This window comes from Procambarus clarkii, chromosome 31 (assembly GCF_040958095.1).
Source record: "Procambarus clarkii isolate CNS0578487 chromosome 31, FALCON_Pclarkii_2.0, whole genome shotgun sequence".
Classification (NCBI taxonomy): Eukaryota; Metazoa; Arthropoda; class Malacostraca; order Decapoda; family Cambaridae; genus Procambarus; species Procambarus clarkii.
Genome location: NC_091180.1, coordinates 20289406 through 20303993, shown reverse-complemented (window position 1 = coordinate 20303993; position 14588 = coordinate 20289406). Strand labels below are relative to the sequence as shown.

The 14588-nt window shown below is 41.3% G+C and overlaps 1 protein-coding gene and 3 non-coding genes across 5 annotated transcripts in view; 2 read left to right on the top strand and 2 right to left on the bottom strand.

The window, feature by feature from the left end:
- The window catches only part of LOC123758764 (uncharacterized), a 72166-nt gene extending 62899 nt beyond the window's left edge, over window positions 1-9267 (bottom strand). The window contains exon 1 of one of the 2 annotated variants that reach the window (XM_045743423.2): window positions 8918-9267. The gene's annotated coding sequence lies outside the window, so the exon portion shown is untranslated. The remainder of the gene's footprint in view (window positions 1-8917) is intronic. The other variant, XM_045743421.2, reaches the window with a different exon arrangement.
- TRNAR-CCU (transfer RNA arginine (anticodon CCU)) lies at window positions 3590-3662 on the top strand. Its single transcript has one exon. It is a non-coding gene; the product is annotated as a tRNA-Arg (tRNA).
- A 3015-nt stretch (window positions 9268-12282) lies between the features above and the next one.
- Window positions 12283-12355, bottom strand: TRNAR-CCU (transfer RNA arginine (anticodon CCU)). The gene has a single exon. It is a non-coding gene; the product is annotated as a tRNA-Arg (tRNA).
- A 2107-nt stretch (window positions 12356-14462) lies between these two features.
- Window positions 14463-14535, top strand: TRNAR-CCU (transfer RNA arginine (anticodon CCU)). The gene has a single exon. It is a non-coding gene; the product is annotated as a tRNA-Arg (tRNA).
- The last annotated feature ends 53 nt before the right edge of the window (window positions 14536-14588 follow it).

Below are 14588 nucleotides of genomic sequence, written 5' to 3'. Positions count from 1 at the left end.
GGTCTGGCTGCACCTGCACTCGCCCCCCAATACTACCTGATGTCTGGGGTCGCCCCAACATCAGTCTTCAGAATGTTCCGTGCTTTCGTAGCCAGCACTCCTCCCAGCTAGACGTTAGCGTGTACTGAGAGAGGTGGTGGCTTTAAGCCAATATTCCAGCACCTCCCACTTAAACTTTTGTGTTGCACTTCTTGTTATTTTGCCTTAACGTAACTTTTATTGTGTCATTTAAGAATTCTTATTATTTTGATTCATTGATTTTATTATACATATTTGTTTGTGCATTATTTTCATGTTTTGATTTATTTAACGTCATTAAAATTTCATTGTTAAAGTTTTACTTGTGTTTTGTGTGTCTTCTCCTTACCTTACCACAGACGAAGTTCCAGTTTTTCTATTTTTTTTATAACTATGTGACGAGGCCATACCCCTAGCCTTAAACAGCCGAACACCAACGCGTTACCGTCACAATATATATATATATATATATATATATATATATATATATATATATATATATATATATATATTATTGTGTGTATGTGTGTGTGTGTGTGTGTGTGTTTTCAGTAAAAACATTTGAGTGCATAAGGGCGCCGAGACGACTCCAGCAGTGACATTGAAGCTGTGCCCATGTTGGCCAGAGGCATGTCGAGGCCACTAATGCGCTCTTAATAAAATGGATCTTTTCAATTTCTTGACGTATATAGTAAATGTTAAGTGTGTTGTGCTTCGAACTGTTCCACCATATAAAGCAAACAGCAATGGCGAAACCTGTCATAAATTCTTTATGCTTGAGACATTGTTTGAAAACAATTAAGAGAATACACTAGCCTTTGCCAGCAGCTAATCACGCAACAAGGACACATGTCATGTCTCCACGCCAAGAGCCCTCACTGTCTGGGGGTGTGGTCCACACGCCCTCCACCGCCTCACTGGCTGAGGGTGTGACTCCACATGCCTTCTCTCTTTGGCTTAGGGGTGTGACCCCAGGCGCCTTCTCTCTCCTCACTGTCTGGGGTGTGTGGTCCACACGCCCTCATCTTTTCCCTCACTGTTTTGAGGTGTGAAATTCACGCCCACCTTTCCCTAATTGTCCTGGGTGTGGACCCCAAATTGCTGGAAAAAGTAATCAGGACGAGAATAATAGAGCTCCTAGAGGATAAACTTTGTAATGGAAGGTCAACATGGATTTAAAGGGAGAAATGTCGTCTGACAGCCTTGATCAAGTTTTATTGCGAATTTACCAAAATAATTCAGGAACAATAAGGCTGGGGTGGACTGTTTCTTTCTAGACTGGCCAAAAAGCTTTTGATACTGTTCCTTATGAAAGATTGAGAGGCAAGCTAGGGTAAATAGGAAAACACTACACTGGGTACAAAGGGTCACAGTGTGATAAAAGGTGTCGAATTGGATGGATGTAACAAGTGTAATCCCTCAAGGATCAGTCAAATATGATCACTGCTTTTCCTAATTTAATGAGAAAGATTTACCCAAGGGAGTGAGCTCAAAGTATGAAACTGATGCAAAACACAGGAGAGAAGAAACAAGAGAGGATATATATGGCCAATACATACAAGATACTAAGAGGAATAGAGAAGGACAGCCTGTTTCAAGTGAGCAAAAATAGGTCAAGAGGCCATAGGTGGAAGCTGGAAACGCAAATGAGTCGAATAAATATAAGAATGTAGTTGTATCATGTAAAATCATGGTCAACAAGTGGAATGTATTAAAATAAGAAGGCGTGGAAGCCACCTCCAGCCACAAATTCAAGGCTAGAAAGGACAACGAGCTCTAACGTCAGTATTGCAAAAAAAAATATAATAACATAAAACAATGCAAATTGGTGGAATATAAGAGGCTAGACAGGACGAGTGACGCTGTTCAATAAACTAGAGGGCAAAATTAAACACATTAATCCCTATAGCCACTGTTAGCAAAGCACTGGGCATCTCTCCTTCACACTGTTCTGTGTGTGTACAAAACTCCCACCAGCTGAGCATCTCTCTCCCCTTCCCTCGCTCATTAAACCTCCACGGCTTCCAATGAGGTGCCGAGGAGGTAACCTCATTGGAACAATGTCTTCCTCTCTGGTAACAATATAGCCTAGTCTATTACTACGTAATAATAATTACTTTCAATGGTGGCCCACTGTTATATGTGAATTGATGGAACTATAATAATACAAAATAGAAGTCTCGACGTATTTTTAACATAAATTCACAATATTCATACCAACCTTCCTAAAGTTTCGTTGAAAACTCTTAAATGAAATTGAAAGTGGTTGGTGCATGTCTGAGCTGTGTGGCGTTGGTCCTTGGCAGCTATGCTCACCCTCCCACACCCCCCCACGCCCTCGATCACCACCACACCCCACGACCACCACAATCACGCCCACACCCCACGATCACCACAACCACGCCCACACCCCACGACCACCACAACCACGCCCACACCCCATGACCACCACAACCACGCCCACACCCCACGATCACCACAACCACGCCCACACCCCACGACCACCACAACCACGCCCACACCCCATGACCACCACAACCACGCCCACACCCCACGACCACCACAACCACGCCCACATCCCACGACCACCACAACCACGCCCACACCCCACGACCACCACAACCACGCCCACATCCCACGACCACCACAACCACGCCCACAGCCCACGACCACCACAACCACGCCCACACCCCACAACCACGCCCACATCTCACGACCACCACAACCACGTCCACACCCCACGACCACCACAACCACGCCCACAGCCCACGACCACCACAACCACGTCCACACCCCACGACCACCACAACCACGCCCACATCCCACGACCACCACAACCACGCCCACACCCCACGACCACCACAATCACCCCCATACCCCACGACCACTACAACCACGACCCCCACCACCACACCCTCCCCTGTGCGGGTGATCCATAAGTGAATCGCACTGAAACAAGTTGTGGAAGCCGTCTCCATCCACAACTAAGTCCAGACCCGACAAAGAATAAACTAAATTATAAACCAAAAGTGCAATAAGACCAAATGGAGGGGGAGGGCATGAAGACCTAGACCTCACTCCCCCGTAAACTATTGTGGTGTAATTACCGTAATTACCACCACAATATTACCCTAATTACCCCTTCCGTCGTTGATAGGTCGTAAGTCCAATACTAACAAGCCACCTCACACCCTAACCACACCCATACCAAACAAGATTATAACCTTTACCAACCCTTACACTTACGTTATCTTGCGGGTGCAAATAGGGTGAATCTTTTAAGAATAGAGTCTATATTTGACAAATACTGTACGCTTTAATCATTTAAAGATGTAATATATATACATAAAATGCCCGAAACGCTTTGCGTAATAGTGGCTTTAGGCATTGTATGTACTAGCCCTATCTATAAATCCATCACTCTTTGTAAAATCTCTTGTATGTATGTACCTTACCTAAATAAACATTTGATTTGATTTGATTTGACAAAGATTCTAATTCTGTCATCTGTGACGTTGACATTCTATAAAACGTAACATTTTATAGACAAGAGAACCACTCCCAATACCAAGCCCCTGTGGCCCAATGGATAAGGCACTGGCCTCCTAAGCCAGGGATTGTGGGTTCGAGTCCCACCAGGGGTTCATTATAAGTTCCCATAACTTGTTGTTTAGACAACTTTAATGTTTCCGGCACACCTTGAGCATGCAACTGCCACATCGTTGGCAAGGAGAGAGGCGATTATGTTCAATTAAATTATGACGAACATTCGCTACACGCGTTTATTAATAATAATTATAATAATTATTATTATTTGTAAGTCTACATTTTACATGTTTCGTAGACTAAACTGCGAGTGTTTTTATTAGTGATATTGGTAATATAAACATTTTATTAATTTTATTAACAGTGATATTAATTTATTTTTATTAATGATTTATTAATTTATATTTATTAAAGTTGCGGCAACATAATTAATCTGATAAGATCGAGGGTGTTTCTCCTTGTGAATTGCTTAGTATCTATGATAAGAGCCACAATGATTTGATAGGAAAGAGATGGTTGAACTGACGGCATTTATCTGGACGTAAAAAAAAAAGCTTTTGAAAGTCCTTCATTAGTGGTTGTTCTGGAAACTGAACACACACACGATGGGTGACAGGAAGACTTCTGATATAACTGATAATTGTTCTAACGTAGAGAAAATTGAATGCGGTAATCAAAGGCAGAGAAACATCACCAGTGGAATACCACCAGTAATGTTCATTGGCTACATGAACGATCTACCAGAAGGAATACAGAATTATATGAACATGTTAACTGATGATGCTACGCTACTAGGGATGATAAGAAACCTAGATGATTGTCAGGCCCTTCAAAATGACCTGGACAAAATAAGAGTATGGAACAACACGTGGCTCATGGAATGTAATGTGAATAAATGCCACGTTATGGAATGAGTATTAGGAGAAAACAGGCCAGATATCCACCGCCAAGCGAGGTGCACCTGTCAGTGTACATAACTATGACTCAGATAACACCAAGTTGCTATCCTCATAACACGTGTGTTGAGAAATGATATACTAACTGATAACATGTTGTTGTTTAAGATTCGCTACTTGGAAAAAAAATGTTCCAAGTAGCACGGGCTAAGGCGAGCCCGTAGTAGACTAACTGATAACAAATAAGTGTGATGAGGGGTGACTAACCTGCGCCGGAGGAAGAGAAGCCAACAATGTTAACAAATAAGTTGCTTAAATTCACTGGGGGGAAAATATGTGTAATAGGTATAAATTCTTACATTGAATTACTTATAACTAGAAAACAGTTAATTAAGAACAATTCCATATGCTTCTACTGTAGCACGCGATCGAGATGAAGAAATATTGACTACTGTTATAACTTTTGGTCATCAAAAACTTGGGCCTCTTCAGAGAGATCAGGTAATTAGGTTACTCTTGAATTACGAGCCTCAAGCGTAATTACCTAAGCGATGTAATTACCTCAAGTGTAATTACTTAAGTGTATTGTCATTACGGTGATTGTACGTTCAATTGCTTAAAGTGAAGGCATTTACTGCAAGCATACCTTCCCTTTGTGTTGTAACTCCTTCCTGCATTTTAACTAATAATAATATTAGTAAAATTAAAAAATTACTTGATTAATTTGTAATTATTTTGTTAAAAAATACTAAGGAGGATTACACTATTATATAATAGGTATTCATATTTGTTATACAAATTATATTTAAATTCGTTATTATGTCTCCTCATTGACTGTAGTACAGTAGTTAGCGCTGTCGGCTCACAACCGAGATGTCGCTGGGTTCCGGTCCATGACGAGACGGTTGGGCATGTTTCCTTTCACCTGATACCTCTGTTCTCCCAGCAGAAAACAGGTAGCCGAGAATTATTCGACTGTTGTGGGTTGCATGCTTGGGAAGATTAGTTTTTTTTTTTACTTTGGGGGCTTCGATAAGCCTCGGAGGCTTCCAGTCCCCGACCACTGGATATTATAATAAGTCGAATAAGCAGCAAAATATATTAGCAAATTTCGGATTTATATTTAACTTTACGTCGTCCTCACAAAGAATAATTATAACTTGTACTGATCAAGACAAAAAAATACTAGTAAAAAACAATTATTTTGCAATGTTACGCAATATTTAAATTACGTTTGGATAGTAATTGAATCTCTTGACACGGTGATACGAGTCACCTCCCAATATGTCGTGACGTCAACCAGGCTCCAGCACGCAGTCAACAGCAATTCTGTGTACTGACTCAGTGGCAGCAACAAGAGGCCAAACATGGGGGGGGGGGTTCAGGTTCTGTCGCAAGTTCAACGGTTCTTTTTCTTCTGTTCTAATATTCTATTGTTCCATAGTCAATTAAAGTCGCCAAGGAGAGCTGAGATCAACAGAGCAATACCTCACACACTACTTAAAACATCATATTGACTAGACCACACACTAGAAGGTGAAGGGACGACGACGTTTCGGTCCGTCCTGGACCATTCTCAAGTCGATTGAGAATGATCAATCGACTTGAGAATGGTCCAGGACGGACCAAAACGTCGTCGTTCTTTCACCTTCTAGTGTGTGGTCTGGTCAACATAATTTAGCCACGTTATTGTGACTCATCGCCTGCATAAAACATCCTAGCTGCGAATCTATTTGGATTGCCATACTAAAGGGAAGAAGAAATTGGACGCTAGTGTACTATATCGAGATAACTCGGCGTTTTCTATGAAGTAAATAATATCGGTGAAGGAGAGGAGATTGGCTTCCCTGTTGCATTCTTTAGCAAAGTCGCTGCACGCTCCAGTGATATTTACTCCAGCTCTGAATTCCAACTTCAAAACAATGATTTGAACTTCAAGGCTACTTATGTCAGGGAAATTAAGGGGAACATCTGGCCCCTTATGTTAAGTACTCATTCTGTGCTTAAACAGGCTTGTAAATAATAGATAAACAGCGCAAAATTTAATAAGCTACATTATCAGAAAATTTCAGGTCTGTTGTACTTTTACAATTATCATGTATATTAATTATATATAAGATCATAAGACTCACGGAAACTGCAGAATGCCTACTGGCCCATACGTGGCTCCTCCCATTATATCCACCCTGTTGTTGTTGTTGTTTAAGATTCGCTACTTGGAACAAAAAATTCCAAGTAGCACGGGCTATGGTGAACCCGTAGTGGACTGTGACCCCGCTTCTATTATGTTACCCGGTAATCTTGGCTGCATAACAGAAGCGAGAACAAAAAGTCCATATTGTGGTGTTTTTTATTTTGTATAAAAGCCTGATATAACAGGAAGAACAACCCAGTTGGTGTTCTTCCTACTGATGGGGGGGGGGGTGCTGTACACGCTGTGATGGCGGTATGTTCACTCACGGGATGAGTGACTGCCCAATAAACTCGCCCTTCGGGGCCAAATTTAAAAAAAAAATCCGATGTATTAGGTGAGAGGACGGGTCGAGTTGATGAAGTAATTTGCACGCAAATTTGAATTCAGAACGTGCAGCTCCAAGAGAGTTTCACATTATACTCCCCCATTAATAGACCTGCCCAAGAATCCTTGTGAACATAAAGGAGTATATTCAATAGAGGAAATATTTAAACTAATATATTATTTTATTCAGGGGGATTAAATATTGTTTACGCTATAAATTATTAAGTAAATCAAAGTCCGAAGGAAAATAACATGTAGAAATAGGAGATGCATGTACAAACGTTAAGCAAACAGATGATTGTTGTAAGATCTAAAGAATAAGCCAAAGACTATATCCACCCACAATGTTCTCTGAGGCTATATCCACCCACAATGTTCTCTGAGGCTATATCCACCCACAATGTTCTCTGAGGGTCTATCTCATGCCACTAAAAATTACACAAACAATGCCCAAATGCTGTGATAATTGCATTTAATATAAAACGTGAACAAAATGATTTTAATAAAAAATTAGGTCCTTTATAGCGAAATAAGGCTAAAAACAAATGTAATAAGATGAAAGAAAGTCGAAGAACTGTGCCCACCGTCGACTTCCTTTTGACGTCATGCGTCGTCCATTATCTCCTTTATTTCGCAGTCAAATGATTTTATTTATGATATAATATTATATTTTTTGCGCGTTCTATATACATCAGAACAATCACAGTAGCATATTGTTTCAGTTGGTTTTAATTTTTGCAATAATAGAGTCTTGGACTATGCATGACTATGGACTATGGACTATGCAGGGTGGGTGTCCCTGGGTTATTCACGTACTATGTACAAGGACCTGCCCGAAACGCTATGCGTGCTAGTAGTGGCTTTACAAGAAAGTAAAACTACAATGCTCTGTACTCTCATAAACCCAATGTAATGTCTTGTATATAAATAAATAAATAAATAAATAAATAAAAAGTAACTTTTTATGCTTAAATTTTCAATATGCTTCTGTTTTACATACTCTTTTTTTTTCCAATGTAAATTTTCATATTAAATAATTTATAGCTAAACAGTATCACCGCAACGAATGAGTTAAATACTAGTTAGTGTTAGTAAAATTATAGTAAAAATACTCCGTTTGTTAAATAAATATATTTTTATCAAGGCTTCAGAGAGAGGCTATATTCCATACACATGTATTTTTAGAACACATCTTGAGCTGGATATATGATGCTCATATCCCTTAGATATGAATTATATCGTCCTCATATCCCTTGGATGTGGATGCTCACACACACACACCAACACTGAACTCTGTGGTGAAGCACTCCGTCCTCCTAAGGTCTCCAAACGTCAAGAAAACGGTCAATTTAAAGTGTCCTTTCCTAACCTACCAGAGGACCCAAAACAGAAAACGGGACAGTACGTCACTTTCGCGAGCCGTTTCCATTTTCTAGTGCAATTGTTGGCCTGATGTAACGCATACGAGCGAAAAGCGACGTTCTTTGTAGGAGGACAGGTTGGACGAAGTCGGCTCTCAAACTCTAGGGGGTTCGAATTTCAACCCGTACTCCCGAGCGTCCCCCATGGCATTAAACTGTTGTATTAACTTGCCCAAACCTAACCTATCCAAGGCGCCAGGAACAGAAAACGGGACAACACATAAATTTCGCGAGCCGTTACCATTTTTTTAGTACATCAGTTTGTATAGGAGAACTTAAATGCGTCTAAATGCGATGTGGTATTCAGACCGGGTTGTTAATTTATGGTTTCGGGGTAATTAGTGAGTGTAGTGGGGAATACTAATGTAGTTTTGTTGATTAAATTGCTACGTGATGCTGCCGTTGCGAACTGGCCTTGATTATTATAATATTTGGTTTTAATTTGTACATGCCAGACTCACCTGGAAAACACACACGGAGTACTTTGTTACTAAATATAGTATTTTGAAGTAGCTTACCCGAACTCGCTGGGAGCTTGAGGTGACAGGAATTAGCAATGGAGTACAAGGCCTTGATTAGACCTAAATTAGACAATGGTTTAGGGCTGTATGTTTTGACAAGTAAAGCAGCCCTGAGGCGACTGAATGTATTCCAGAATGATTATTGGTGTTGCGTGTCTTGGAGCCTCACGCTGTACCAGAGAGACCGGAAGTGGAAGCAAGTGTGTCTCCTCCGTCTCGGCTGCAACCACATGACACTTAGATATGGACTGCTGACGGCCAAGAAAATTATCATCTACTTTTACTGCGTCCGCTCCTGCCTGGACAAGAGCACAACGTCCTCACTCCCAACGTCACCACTGTACCCACCGCCATCGATACGTCGACTGCAGGTGCAGGCTGTCAGCCTCCTCTTTCTCCATTAAAGCTGGTATCACTGTCGCTGAGGTAGATAACCTGGTGATAATAAAGATAGCGCCCTGTGAGCCTCTGACCATCTCTGCAGCTTGTTCAAGTCTTCTTCGAGTCTCCTACAATCCTCATCTGTCACAACTCGTCTCATTAATTTCGCACCATCCACGAACATCGACATAATGGGACTCGACTCCTGTAGACATGTCGTTCACGTATATTAGAAACACAACCCTCTCGAGTTCACATCTGTGCGCCCAGGCTACCAGTCCGGAAAGAGATTCACGCGGGAGAAGATTCCAAAGAGGTATGCCCCTCTACCTCAGCTACCAGTATCTGCACTAAGTCGCCTGCCTGAGTGGGGACCACATTAATGTTATCTCAAGCTTCGGTTTTCCCCGCTTTCTGATTTGTAACAGACCAAGCCAGAGGTTAACTCTTTTCGCGTCAACACACACAAGATTATTTTATTCCGACTGGGTGTCTGCCCCTCTTGCGATTTACACCAATTCACATGAAATACTGGACAGCATTATTGATCAGCTAAATTCGTCCATTAAAGTCATCACCTTAACCGGGATATCTGGTGATTATTATATCTGCAGTAATGACCTGAGGAAAGTCGGCCTTGGAGACCGGGGAATTGCCTCGGTGTCCCGGAAACTTTGACCACTGCTTTTTTTTAATAGCTTCTTTTGATGGTAATGTTATTTAAAGCAGTGATCTTGCCACGGCTTCTTCTGTTGCAAGATCACTATTCTAACCTGGCCCCGTCCCGTAACTCTGCAACGCTCAGGATTGGGAGATTCGTCACATAAAGCCACAACAGGCGAAAAATTGCTAACACTTTACGGAAAATAAATCCCCTATACCAGACTTCAGGACAAAATTGGAGCCGATATTTCTTAAAAAGGGAGGGGGGGGGGGGGCGTTAGGACCGATCCCGGCTGGCCTATGATACTCCTATAACCCCCATGTGTCATATTGAAAAGTTGGGTGAGACGAACCGCCAAGTGCCTGTAACCTTGGACTTCATCCGTCCACCGTTTCCCCGCTTCATAAGCACTAGCTCATGTGTACTGGTTTAAGACTTCAAGAAGTCCTTACAGGTGAAACGTTATCTACAGATAAAGTCTGCGCCCATCTTGATGTTTCTTCTACCCCGCCGTCAACAACTCTCAGGTTGTTCTCTTGAATGCAACGCACGAACCTCAGCAACCCCCCTAACCTAACCAATCGATGCATAGAAAATGTACACAATGAGACATATCCGTTGAGATAGTACGCACGTCTTATATCTATCTACACACACATATAATGCCAAAAATGTTAAGTCATATATTCCACAGATCAAATTGGTCGTATGGCTCGTACATGCAGTGTTGAGAAGCAGGCGAGGTGCAGGTCAGGGGCTAGATTCACGAAGCAGTTACGCAAGAACTTACGAACCTGTACATCTTTTCTCAATCTTTGGCGGCTTTGTATACATTTATTAAACAGTTTACAAGCATGAAAACTTCCCAATCAACTGTTGTTATTGTAAACAACCTCCTGGCAATTCAGAGCTCATTAATTGTCTAATAATTGTAAACAAAGCCGCCAAAGATTGAGAAAAGATGTACACGTTCGTAAGTACTTGCGTAACTACTTCGTGAATCTGGCCCCTGCTCTAGATTTATAGTGTGGACATGACCGTGGGATAGATGTACGTGTGGCGCTCAGCCACCCTTCATTTTGCCAGTATAAACACAAGTTAAATAATTGATCGTTGTAATTATACCTTGCTTCGACCAGCCCGCCCTCCTTTTTGACCCTACATCACTAATTAGGGCACCGTACAACCTGGTGAACTCTCACTCAAGGTCTCAACTTGGTTCCTGAAAGATGTTCAAATTCAATAGTAACTCTAATGAACGTTAGACACAGGCACACATATACTAGAAGCAATGTACACATAGGTACACTTATACTTGGAAGCATTGTACACATAGGCACACATATACTGGAAGCAATGTACACATAGGCACACATATACTGGAAGCAATGTACACATAGGCACACATATACTGGAAGTAATGTACACATAGGCACACATACTGGAAGTAATGTACACATAGGCACACATATACTGGAAGCATTGTACACATAGGCACACATATACTGGAAGTAATGTACACATAGGCACACATATACTGGAAGTAATGTACACATAGGCACACATATACTGGAAGTAATGTACACATAGGCACACATATACTGGAAGTAATGTACACATAGGCACACATATACTGGAAGTAATGTACACATAGGCACACATACTGGAAGTAATGTACACATAGGCACACATATACTGGAAGCAATGTACACATAGGCACACATATACTGGAAGCAATGTACACATAGGTACACTTATACTTGGAAGCATTGTACACATAGGCACACATATACTGGAAGTAATGTACACATAGGCACACATATACTGGAAGTAATGTACACATAGGCACACATATACTGGAAGCAATGTACACATAGGCACACATATACTGGAAGTAATGTACACATAGGCACACATATACTGGAAGTAATGTACACATAGGCACACATATACTGGAAGTAATGTACACATAGGCACACATATACTGGAAGCAATGAACACATAGGCACACATATACTGGAAGCAATGAACACATAGGTACACATATACTGGAAGTAATGTACACATAGGCACACATATACTGGAAGTAATGTACACATAGGCACACATATACTTGGAAGCAATGATGTATTGTCAAGAATAGACTCGATTTAAATGAATTAATAAATAATAGTTCATAAACTCCGTGGATAGAAACTATTTATAAGCTGTTTCTTATAAATTAGAATTGCACCAAAATGCTATGCAAAGAAAGCTTTAATATTTAAGTAATTTATAAATTTCCATAAAAAATTAACTTAAAAAGAAAACGCACACGAACCCCTGGTGGGACTCGAACCCACAATCCCTGGCTTAGGAGGCCAGTGCCTTATCCATTGGGCCACAGGGGCTTGACATGAATATTGTCTGTTTAACATGTCTGTTATTGCTGAAGATACTTTATGTTTAGAGCGAGAGGAGTGACTTGTCGATGCTATTACCCAACTTAGGCTGTATCCGCGCGCTCACCTATCTAATCACTGGTCAGACCCATGCGTGCTTAACCTGACAGACCAAGCAACGCTATGCATGTTAATTAGTGACTGAAAATGTACCATTTACTCACCAAAATTAAAAACTGTATATCGTATTTGTTAGCATTTAAATAAATAAACATATCGTATTCGGAAAAATACACGCAAAGCGTACATTAATAGTAAATTATTAACATTTGTTTTCCTGTTAAGGAAAATGTTGTTGTTGTTGTTTAAGATTCGCTACCTGGAACAAAAAGTTCCAAGCAGCGCGGGCTATGGTGAGCCCGTAGTGGACTGGACAGTCACTAATCAATACCAGGAAGGAACTCACGCTCAGTCAGGTAAATGTTAACACAGCGAGACTCTAGGACTTGGCTGCAAGGATCTCTGGCAGTTCGGCTTGTATGAGGATCTGTAGAATTCAATGAAGTGAATGGTAATGTGTGGACGCCGGGGACACCCATAGACCACTATACATTTTACATGAAGCATTCTGAGTCGACTTGAGAATGGTCCAGGACGGACCAAAACATCGTCGTCTCTTCACCTTCTAGTGTGTGGTCTGGTCAACATACTTTAGCCACGTTTTTGTGACTCATCGCCTGCATTTTACATGAAGTCAGCGAAGCTTTCTTTACCGTCGTGGTCATCACCATTTATCTCGGGTGTCTAGGGGAGAAGAGTGTCCACGTTGGTGAAGCATCAGTCAACTCGTGTAGATGGTGCAGTCCGTCCACTTAAGGTTTCTAAACGTCAAGAAATTGTCGTACTACAGTGCCCCCCTAATCCTAACCTACCAGAGGACCCAGAACAGAAAACGGGACAATATGTCAATTTCACGAGCCGCTACCATTTTCTACTACGACAATTTTTGGCCTTAGCTAGAGTATACGTCAAAATGCGACGTTCTGTTAAGAGGACTGTTTGCTACTGGACGGGTATCATACCCTCACCATGTGCGGGTATCACCCAATTATGGGGAGTTCACAAGTTGTTGTCGTTGTTATAGATTCAGCTACTCGGAACAAGTTCCAAGTAGCACGGGCTATGGTGAGCCCGTAGTGGACATACCTGGCACAGGAGCGGTGCTGTGAGTTCGTAAGAGCTGTACCATTCTGACACATGATCAACAAGCTTTTTACAGGTGAGACAAGGTCTACAGGTGAGAAAGTTTTTGTATGAGGTACACAGGTTAGAAAGTGGTTGGAAAAGGTGGAAATGAAAAATAATGGATAGGTAGAACACTGCTGTAGAACACCACTCCATCAGCTATCATTAATTCCAAGACTGGCCACGAGGGTTCTTATACACCATTGGCTCTAGCGTCATCCCAATACTAACAAGAATGCACATTAGCACTAATAAAGTTTATTACTAATGTAAACTAATGTAAAACAAATAATAAAGTTATCAAATAAATGAGTACTAGCATCAGGCTTCAGATGAACAGATGTAGGTCAGCAATTTCACTAGAAGCAGCACAGACCTAATGGAATTCCACCTAATGGAATGCATTGGGAAGTGATGTGGTGGAGGCTGACTTCATACACAGCTTCAAGTGTAGATATGATAGAGCCCAGTAGGCTCAGGAACCTGTACATTAGTTGATTGACAGTTGAGAGGCGGGACCAAAGAGCCAGAGCTCAACCCCCGTAAGCACAACTTGGTAAGTACTACTAGGTAACTAGGTAAGACCTGCAAAACGAGCTCGAAAATAAATTAAAAAGTGGCACTTTGGGTAACCTGTGACGTCACCTACAAATTATGCTCAAGAATGATGCAGTTCAGCTAATCCCCAGGTTAACTGAAGTGAGTTTTCTGTTCAAAAACTATTCTAACATCAGCAGGAATCACAACTTTCTATTAGACTATATTAGCATTCACCTAATAATATACAGACAAAATTGTGTACAAAATAGTCGCATGATGACAATATTTTTTATATAATTAACTGGAGCTAAAGCCTATCAGATGTTACCAAGCCCCTGTGGCCCAATGGATAAGGCACTGGCCTCCTAAGCCAGGGATTGTGGGTTCGAGTCCCACCAGGGGTTCATAGTTTTGTTTTCTTCTTTTAGATTTGTGGTGGATCATTCTAAAAGACTTT